Source organism: Habropoda laboriosa, unplaced genomic scaffold (assembly GCF_001263275.1).
Source record: "Habropoda laboriosa isolate 0110345459 unplaced genomic scaffold, ASM126327v1 scaffold65, whole genome shotgun sequence".
In the NCBI taxonomy this organism is placed as follows: domain Eukaryota; kingdom Metazoa; phylum Arthropoda; class Insecta; order Hymenoptera; family Apidae; genus Habropoda; species Habropoda laboriosa.
This window is the reverse complement of record NW_017100254.1, coordinates 1,885,136-1,894,491: the sequence shown is the minus strand read 5'-3', so window position 1 is coordinate 1,894,491 and position 9,356 is coordinate 1,885,136. Positions and strand designations below refer to the sequence as shown.

Sequence of the window (9,356 nt, the reverse complement as noted above, 5' to 3'; positions counted from 1 at the left end):
TTTTACACGTCATCTAGTAAACTAATCTTTCTAACTTCTGAAAAAAAAAAACTCAAGTCGTTTTGCCCAATTTTGAAAAAGTTATTCCATTTTACATTTCAAAAATTCTTTTACACGTCATCTAGTAAACTAATCTTTCTAACTTCTGAAAAAAAAAAAACTCAAGTCGTTTTGCCCAATTTTGAAAAAGTTATTCCATTTTATAGGGTGTATGAATACTTTTGTCCTCCACTGTAATTAGCAATTTCCTATTTCGAAATTAATCTACCTTCTCCAACTAATAAGAACAATTCCAAACTTCAACCACAACTCTACCCTTTACACGAATTCTCCAAAAATCAAATAAAAAAGAAAGGGAGATAGAACGAAAATTCAACTTTTCAAACTAATAATAATATCAACTCCAAATTTCGAACACCATTCTACACCTTGTTTTACTCGAGAAATTCCAGCAAGATCTACCGAATAGAAAACGGAACAACCCAAGTAAAATTATCAACGCAAAAACACCTGTTTGGTGAAACGATGAACGAGAGATTAGATGATTTCAATCAAAAGCCGAGCGTGTTTGCGTCGTAAAGAGGAAGTTATTAATCGTTTAGACGATTGCAGACCGCGATACACGGTCCACAAGTTTCGAAACAACGCGCTCGGGAAAGGAAATTGCGGTGGAATTCTCACATAAGCTGTCACGCAAGATGCAAATCCGCGAAACTTCCGCGTATTCACAGCTCGATCTTGACGCGTAATCTAGATCAGGCACGAGAATCCACCTGGTTTTGCTAACGTTACCTCGTAAATTTCATTGAATTATGCGCTCGCGACCGCGTTATTCACTTTTAGACGATCCAGCCCACTGGCTTGTGAAGGGTGTTTAAATTTCTTTCACGCTCTTTTAACGCGGCCACCCGTGTTAACACGCGCCGGTTTATCGACGGTTTTATTCGTTTTACGGCTTCGTACAGCGGATTTCACGCGAGAGAACACCGCCTCCGATAATAAATCCGTTTACTTCAAAATGCATCATCCCTGGTGAATTAACGAAAGGAATCGATGTAATTATATTTTCGTTCTATTAGTATTTTTTTCCCCTTTTTTTTTGAAGATTTGGAAGTTTCGGAAATTCTTCGGAAGTATTACAATAAAGAAAAATTTCAAAATTTTACCGATTTCGCAAATTTTATTATGTATCAAGATGAGGAGGTGTTGAGCGGAAGAAAAGATGAGAAGGCAGAAAAGTGGTTGAGGACGATAAAGATAGAACGACAAATAGCGAGAAAAAACAGGCAATAGAAAAGAACAAAACCAAAGATTAAGGCTGAAATTAAATTAAAATAAATTAGTTAAATTAGTTAAAAGAAAAAAGAATGAATGAATGAGTGAACGGAATGAGCGGGAAGAATGAATGAAATAAGAGAAGCAAATGTAAACCAAGTCCCTATTTCTTGGCTGTGAAACCGAAAATAAAGATTTATATATATTATGTATCAAGATAGAGTCTTTAGAACCTGAAAATTTCCAAATCTGCCTGATTTCCCACATTTTCAAATTTTTATTGAGCACTGAAATTTGCTATATTCCAATTTGAGGAGCAATGTGGATACAATAAGTAAAATAGAGACTGTGGCGACCGCCACGGGGAGGCCACGCACTTAGGCCTGGCGACTCTTGGCCCTCGAGGCGAAGTATCGAGAGATGTTTTTCCAAACATCTCCGAGTTTCTTCGTCCTCGAGGACAAGAGTATTGCCTCGGCAATGCAGGCCCGCGCTCCCACATCCTGGGACTTTCCCAGGGAAAAGGGGCTGCTTAAGGGAGCCCCGAAAAAGGCACGGGGCCTTTTGTGGTAGACTTCCTTTCTACGCGCATCGTATCGCCTTACATCTAAAATTAGTGTAAGTATTATCGGTTAAATAAATACATTTTTGTTAAACAACTTTGCGAATAATCATTTGCACCACGTCACTTGCACAAGACTCTGCAACTGAAAATTTCAAAATCTCACTGGTATCACACATTTTACAATTTTTCTCGAGCACTGAAATTTGCTATATTCCAATTTGAAAAATAATACGGATACAATAATGTAAGAGTAAAGAATTACAAGGGCTTAGCAAATACTCTTTGTAAAAGAAAACTGATTTTTCCATTTTTCCTAATGATTTTCAATAAGTATTATTAGTATGATTTTCAACAAATATTGAAATACAATTGGCATTCATTTATTCTCCCTTTATTTCGTAATATGTTCCTTTTACGATTTTGTAAATATCATTCATACTTTCTTTTTTATGATTTTTTTCTCAAACCTTACCAAATTACATCAAACTGGTTCGGTATTCTTCGCTTAGGTATAGTCGGGGCCACGATATAGCGAGGTCGTAAAATCGGTCAGACGTCAAAGTAAACATGTTTTAGCTGCCGGGACCCGAAAATTGACAGAGATACGAGCAGATCAAGTACTTGAAACCATTGTCAGGACAACGAGCAGATAAGTACTTGAAACCATGGTCAGGACCGTACAAAGAATTCTTCTATCCAGCGAAAGTCAAACTGATTCTAATATATTTACTGAAAATTGAGTTCAGCTAGGACAATTTAGGGTTTTTTTCTTCTGGGAAAAGCCGCATTTGGAAGTACGGTTACAAGATGCAGATAGAAAATGCAAAAGGATTGTGTAGCTTTAATATTAACATATTTTCCATTTGTAAATGAAATACCATTTTCTACTTGAAGTACCAAATCATATGCTACCATTCGTTTATTGTTGGAACCCTCAAACAGACTGCAACACACGGCCTTGAGTGCCGCAACATCAATCGATGCCGATTCTTGAGAGTTTAATTTACGACCTCGCTATATCGTGGCCCCAACTATACAATTCTTTCGATAGGCACTATTAGAGTTAAATCATGCGATACTTTCTGCACGAACATACCGGGTGTCCTGATATTTCTGAACGGCAATGTAGATTTCGCAGTTAAACAGTTAAAGACAGCTGGTCGCTGGTCGATGGTTGGGTACAATAATGTGTGGGCCGCTGCCCTTTTTCCCGTTTTTATACGCTTCTTCGGCCGTTAGGGCCCCGCAAGCCGTGTGGTGGGGGGTGCAGCCTGCGCTGCTCCTTGTCTAGGGCCCCTGCGGCTCGGGTCCCGCGGTCTTTGCCTAGGCGCGTCGCACAACGCCTTACAATAAGGAAAATATGAGATTAGAGATTCTAAAATAGAGATGTTTCAATTTTTCCGAACTTTTCTGCGTACAGAAATCTCTGAAATGCGACGACAGAGTGTAATCCAGATATAACGAACAAACTTAAGGCGGCTTGATTAATATGTTGGCACTGTTGTCACTCCAAAGTCGTACACGTATTCCATGGCGCCTAGAGCTCTTGTCTATGATGCTCTGTCCGTGTTCACGCTGAAAATCAGGTCGAGTTCGTTTCCTAGATTCTGTTTCTTAAGACGAAGGTGTACGTTTCATAAACAAACCTATTTCAACCGTCACAATCTTCGCACTTTGTCAACACTTCCTCTATTTCCCATATATTTCCCAATTAACTACGATTACTTATATTCTCATATTTAATCATTTATCCCTTCTCCTAGTTTCCTCTCTGGTACGTCTTTTCCTCTTTCACACATATTAGGTTGTTCCATAAGTCGTGTCGTTTTTTGGCGGTGAGTTGAAGTATAAAATAATATTACATTCACTTTTAATCGTCGACGTATTGTTCATCGTTTTCAGTGACTGTTGCATCCCGCACACCGTGTGTTCTCGTATGGAATACGGCGGGGTTGTAAGACCCGTCTCAGAATGCTTCTGCCGTTGCTGTAGGGACGCTGACCGTTGTGAAATTAATCACTTCGGCCTGGTTATAGGTGTACTGAATTACACTTGTCTGCCCTTTACTGAAATCTTTATTTTCTACTGTATGAGTGAAAATGCCTGATGTGAATATGGTTGACTTGTGACTCGTGGTGGATGAATTGTAACTGGTGAAGGACGACTTGTAACTGCCCTCGGAATCGAGTGTCCCTCTCCCTGCACGCGGATGACTCCAAGACGCGGGTGTCATGGGAATGCATGTGATTGGCCAAGAAAATGAGGTGGAAAAGGTTTCCGGTGGGGTAATTGGTTAATCGTGTGCGTGGTACGTGTGCTGTCGGAGACAAAGGCAGAAGGGGCGAAAATCGGGGTTTTTCCCAAAAAACCGTTGCCGGTTCGTCTGCCCGTCGATGGTCGCGAAAGGCGATGCTCGGCCATTGTTCCGCGGTGGTCCTCTGATGTACCGTTACGGTACATCAAGGGCTGTCCAAAGGACGCGGCTCAACAGTGACGTTCTCCCATCTCTCAAGCAACCGCTTAATTCCATTTTCAAAAAATTCTCGAGGTTTTGAATTAAAAGACTGGTTTATCGGAAACATTCAAAACCCCATTTCGAAATTTGGAAAACCACCTTTGACATTTTCTTACACTTAAAACATCTTTACCGTACACGTCACAAATATTTTTAACGGCGTTTTTCACTGTACTGCCTTTTTTAAATTCATACAGCATACAATGCCGAAAATGAATTTCGTCGACTCTCGTTGTTTGAATTTTCTTAAACGGAAGGTATCGTTCTGAATGTTTCGAATGCACGTTTTAGACTGACAAGAGGATACCTCTTGAAAAGCATAGGGAGAAGTTTTCATAAACAGTTCGCCGAAACAAGATACGGATGTTCATATAAACTGCGATGAGAGGAGACACGATTTATGGGATGACCCGATATACATATCCAGAGAAGTCCTTAACCAGAAAAATTTTAGCAACTATCTCCAACCTTTCGTTCGCTTGATTTATCCGCTTCGATGAAATACGAGAGGCTGATGTTACACAAGAACAGGGAACTAGACTTTACTGGTCAAACCTATCGATTCGTCTCAATCAACCGCACATCTAGGAAGACAAGCTCGACGTGACAATTCATGGGCCAGGAATAAAAGGAGGAAAGAGAAGGGAAAAAGAGCGGTGATGTATCGAGCGTAACTCGACTAGGATTACATCGCGTATGAACGAGCACGTCGGTGAAAAGCTCCCTTTAACGCGGTCCAGCGAGCCGGAAGCACCGCGAGAGCCAATGCAGACTCGACGAAGCGGACGTTGACGGGTGTAAGCAAAGAGGAACAGAGGTGCTGGAGGCTGGGTTATGTGGAGATAGCTAAATAGATACGCGGGGGAAAGAATAGAGAGGGAATAACAGATATAACGAGGTAGAAAGGCAAACGTAAAATGTATAGCACTGCAAAAATATGATAGTGCAAGAGAGTGCAGAAATATATCCACGTGAGTAAAAATGTAAAAATATTACTGAAACATGAAAATATCGATATATCGAACTATCGATCTACCGAACAACCGAGTTTAGGAAACTATCGAGTTATTATTGATTTATCGAAATATGGAGTTATTGATGTACCGAAATATCGAGTCATCGAAGCAATGAAATACAGAAATATTGGTCAACCCAAAAATTCGCGTATATCGAAGTATTGAAATAACGAAACATCAAAGCACGAAAACACAGAAACATCGAAATGTAAAGAAACAGAAATATCGAAATAGAGAAACACGTAAATATCGAGTGTACCAAAATCAAAATGCAATAAAGTCAAAGATAGGCCGATGCAGAGAGACAGAAGGAGTTGACAGAATACAGGGACAAAGAGGTAGGGTGAAGAAGCAAAAAAAAAAAACAGAAACAGTGACATCCGTGTATCCTGTCCCATTTTTCCATTTGTCCCATCGTCGGCCAGTGTTCGTCCCGTGATTAAAACCATCGACATCCGGCCAACTTCGATAACCATGTATCGCGTAACCCCCGACGGCGTGATACTATCTCTGCCGAGGCTACGGTACATGAACGGACAAGCCAGAAGGAATGTCCTTGAGGCAGAAATGGAATACACGCCGCTTAGCTAACGAAAGTAACATTGTAAACCGGGTCAAACGAAGATACGTGTGCGTTCACCCGCGATGATACGTTTCTCCTCGCTGAAAAACAAAACGTTTCTCTCGAGTCTACTCCCTACGCTACTCGGCGCAGTGGGGGTGGGGGAAGGGGGCCTTGAGCGGCTAAGAAATCGACGCGAGCTATAGCCAACGATATCTACCGATTCTCGATAAACAAATTCATTTGAAGCCACGAAATCGCGAGAAATAAATCGTTGCATGTTTTACTGTATACGTTTAACCCGTTGAACTCCAAATTTTCTTTTCAACAACTCCCTATTATTTTAAGAATTTTATTTGGTTGATAGGAACCAATTTAAACAATTTTTTTACTAATTATATTGAAAATAGCATTAAGGGTCATACGTATGTGTACCTATTGCTCATCCAGGTAAAAAGAATATAGAAAAATATAATACATATTTGAACTGACAATTTAAAAATTACTTCGTTCATACCTGTGAATAAAACTGATATCGAGTCACACTCGACAAAGGAGTCCAAAGGGTTAATCTACTTATAGTGTTCCAAAATGGTTAGAAAAATTGCAAATAAGTAATTCTTTTTCTCAAATGCATATTTTTCTGCCTTACAACATTTTCCAAGTTAGTACAAAATGTTCATCGGAAATACTCAAAATTCTACAAAAATTTGCAACATTAGAGCAATATCCTCCACTCGGTACAAGAAACGAGTCGTATAAATACCCGCGAGACACGTGAATCCACCCTTTATCGCGACGAATTACAACTCGAAACCAAAATTTGACAAATTCCGTGCGAGCATGCTCGCGTTAATCATCACGCGACGATTACTCACGCAGCTGCCGGGACTCCTCGACGAAATTCTGTCGCACGCTTTTACTCATCGTGGACCACCATCGCGACGGCGTCTCGACGCGAAATACCGACGCGTGATGTATCGCGTTTAACGGAACGATAATTCAATGCGTCGCGACGCGGCTCGTCCAGGCCTTCTACTCTCGCTTCATAATTCACCGTTCGCGGCTAGCCACGACACGTTTCGCGGGGCAAGCTTTATAAATGATTCGAACGCGGCTACCGCGATGTATCGCGAGACATTATTATCGATCCTTCCGCTTTCGCGCGTCTCGCGGAACTGTGCAACTGGAATAACTGTTTCGTTTGGCGATCCTCTCTTCTCGTGTTCTTCGTTGCATGAGTAAGCGGATTTTCGAGGTTTCGAGCAATAATAATGGATGATAAATTGTTCAGCTTTTTTTTTGGTGGAATTATTGGATGGTTGTAGAATGGATGTTTTATAGTATTTTAAGGGCACCTGTTAGAGGTAATGGTTTCTTTTCTTTCTTTCTTTTTTAATGTTGGGGTGAATATTTGATCGGTATTTTGAGGGAATCGTCAGAGGAAATTCAAGCAAATATTTTACATGTTAATAGGATATATTTTTTTATTTACTTCTGAATTTCTTTCGTTTCTTCTTCTTTTTCATATCAGGGTGGATCATTTTTTGATATTCTATTAAGCGATCACAAGTGAAATACTAGGGTATCTTCTGGCATTTTGTAAAAATAACTGAAATAAACCAAAAGTATTTAGGGAGGAAAAGAATGTTTTTAAATTAATAAAAAATGGATCCTCCAGGAATTAAAATATTCATCAAATTCGTTCACACATGAACAGAAGAATATTATTAACTCGAGATATATTTCCCAGTAATAAGAATAACTTTACAAATACAGTAAATTCATCGTACAGAGAGAAGCAATCACATATTTTTGTTTATACGATACACAGAATTTCTATAAAGTATTTTGCGAATGTAAACCAGCAGAACGAGTTTCACGTTGTGGTAATGAAGCCAATTAGTTGTACATATAATGGTACTTTAATGGGATTTATACGTTTGGAATGTTGGAATTGCTAAATTATAGTCAATTATAAATGTACAGTACGAAATTTAGTTGCATCAGAGTTATTAAATTGTATACAGTAGGAATCGAACAAACGGAATTTATAACAGTGGTGCATTAAGCTTGCTAAAATTCCCAGGTACAATAACAATCATGATACTCTGCGCAGAAAGCTTTATATACGCTGTTCAAAATAAGAGTAACCTCGTTTCGCGCATGGGACGTGCCTAAGGCAGGGCTAGAACCACCAGAACGTTCAAACCCCCACTTAACCGCCTACGTTTTTCTCCGTCTTACCCTCTGCTCTCTGTCTATGCGCAGAACGGACGAGAATCGGTCCGAGAGGGAGGTTATTCTAATTTTGAACGAAGTGTAGATTGCTAATTTCTGTTCGTCCGTCCTCTAACGAGTCACTTTGGTATCTGTTCGTCCGAAGCGAGCGTTTGACGCTCCTTCCGACACTTCCTTCGAAATACACGCTGATCGTGAATAATTTTAAAAACCAATCAGCGTGTCTAATTATGTCGCCAACGTCCTTTCAGTGCGCCCTAAGCGCGCTTTGCCTTGGAAGGGTGGGAGACAGTAAAGGTGGAAATGGGCGACATCGGCAACCGTGCGGGATTTCCGTTGGGTGACTAATCGGTTCGCGGACCGTTACAAAAAATGTACCCTTCGGAAACCCGTGGTTTATGGCATGTCCTTAAGCTATTGAGCACGAGAAGGCACGAATATTCTAAAAGGTAACAAAACAATTTGCCTTCTCTCGGTATGCTGAACTTCGACACATGCAAGTAATAAAGAAAGGTTGTGCCACAAACCGTGCCTGTGAAGCCCTAAAAGATGGTATTCAATAACCTTTAACCACTGGACATTAAATCAGGCCCTAGAAATTCCAATTTATAGGTAAAATTATATATAAAGGAAGCCTTAATTAATTCTCAAAAGATTATCAACGAAAATTATTTAAAGTGAGAAATAATGAACTTTCAAAGCTCGAAAAAAATTTTAAAGATACCAAAAAATTTCACTTTCAGCCAAAAGGGTTTAGTCGAATAAGCATGGTAAAAGTGCCCCTAAACCACATGAAACATGTGATACGTCAATTGAAAGAGCTCCTAATTATCGAGCTAAATATCATTTTCATTTCATACTTGATTTCTTCTATTCTATTCGATAAAAAATTATGAGAAAAAATCTGAGTTATTATAGCCAGAGTGTTATATATCTGAGAATTTTTACAGATTTCTTAAATGAAAAACCTATTTTTCAAAAATTAAACATTTAAACTGTCAATTTTTTATCGAAGTTATCAAATGACAACATTTATATATTTACAGTGGAAGCTGCCTGTCATGTTTATTAACTCATAATTTTTTCAGATTTTTTCGAAGCCAGCGTCATAGTTAAAAGAATTAAAAATCACTAGTTTTTACCGTTCCGTAAACGTAAGAGTGACATTTAGAGACAGCAAAA

General features: G+C 39.4%; 1 protein-coding gene across 1 annotated transcript in view; it reads right to left on the bottom strand.

Moving 5' to 3' along the window:
- The window catches only part of LOC108572324 (serine/threonine-protein kinase N1-like), a 93,555-nt gene that overhangs the window by 58,668 nt on the left and 25,531 nt on the right, over nt 1-9,356 (bottom strand). The window lies entirely within an intron of this gene.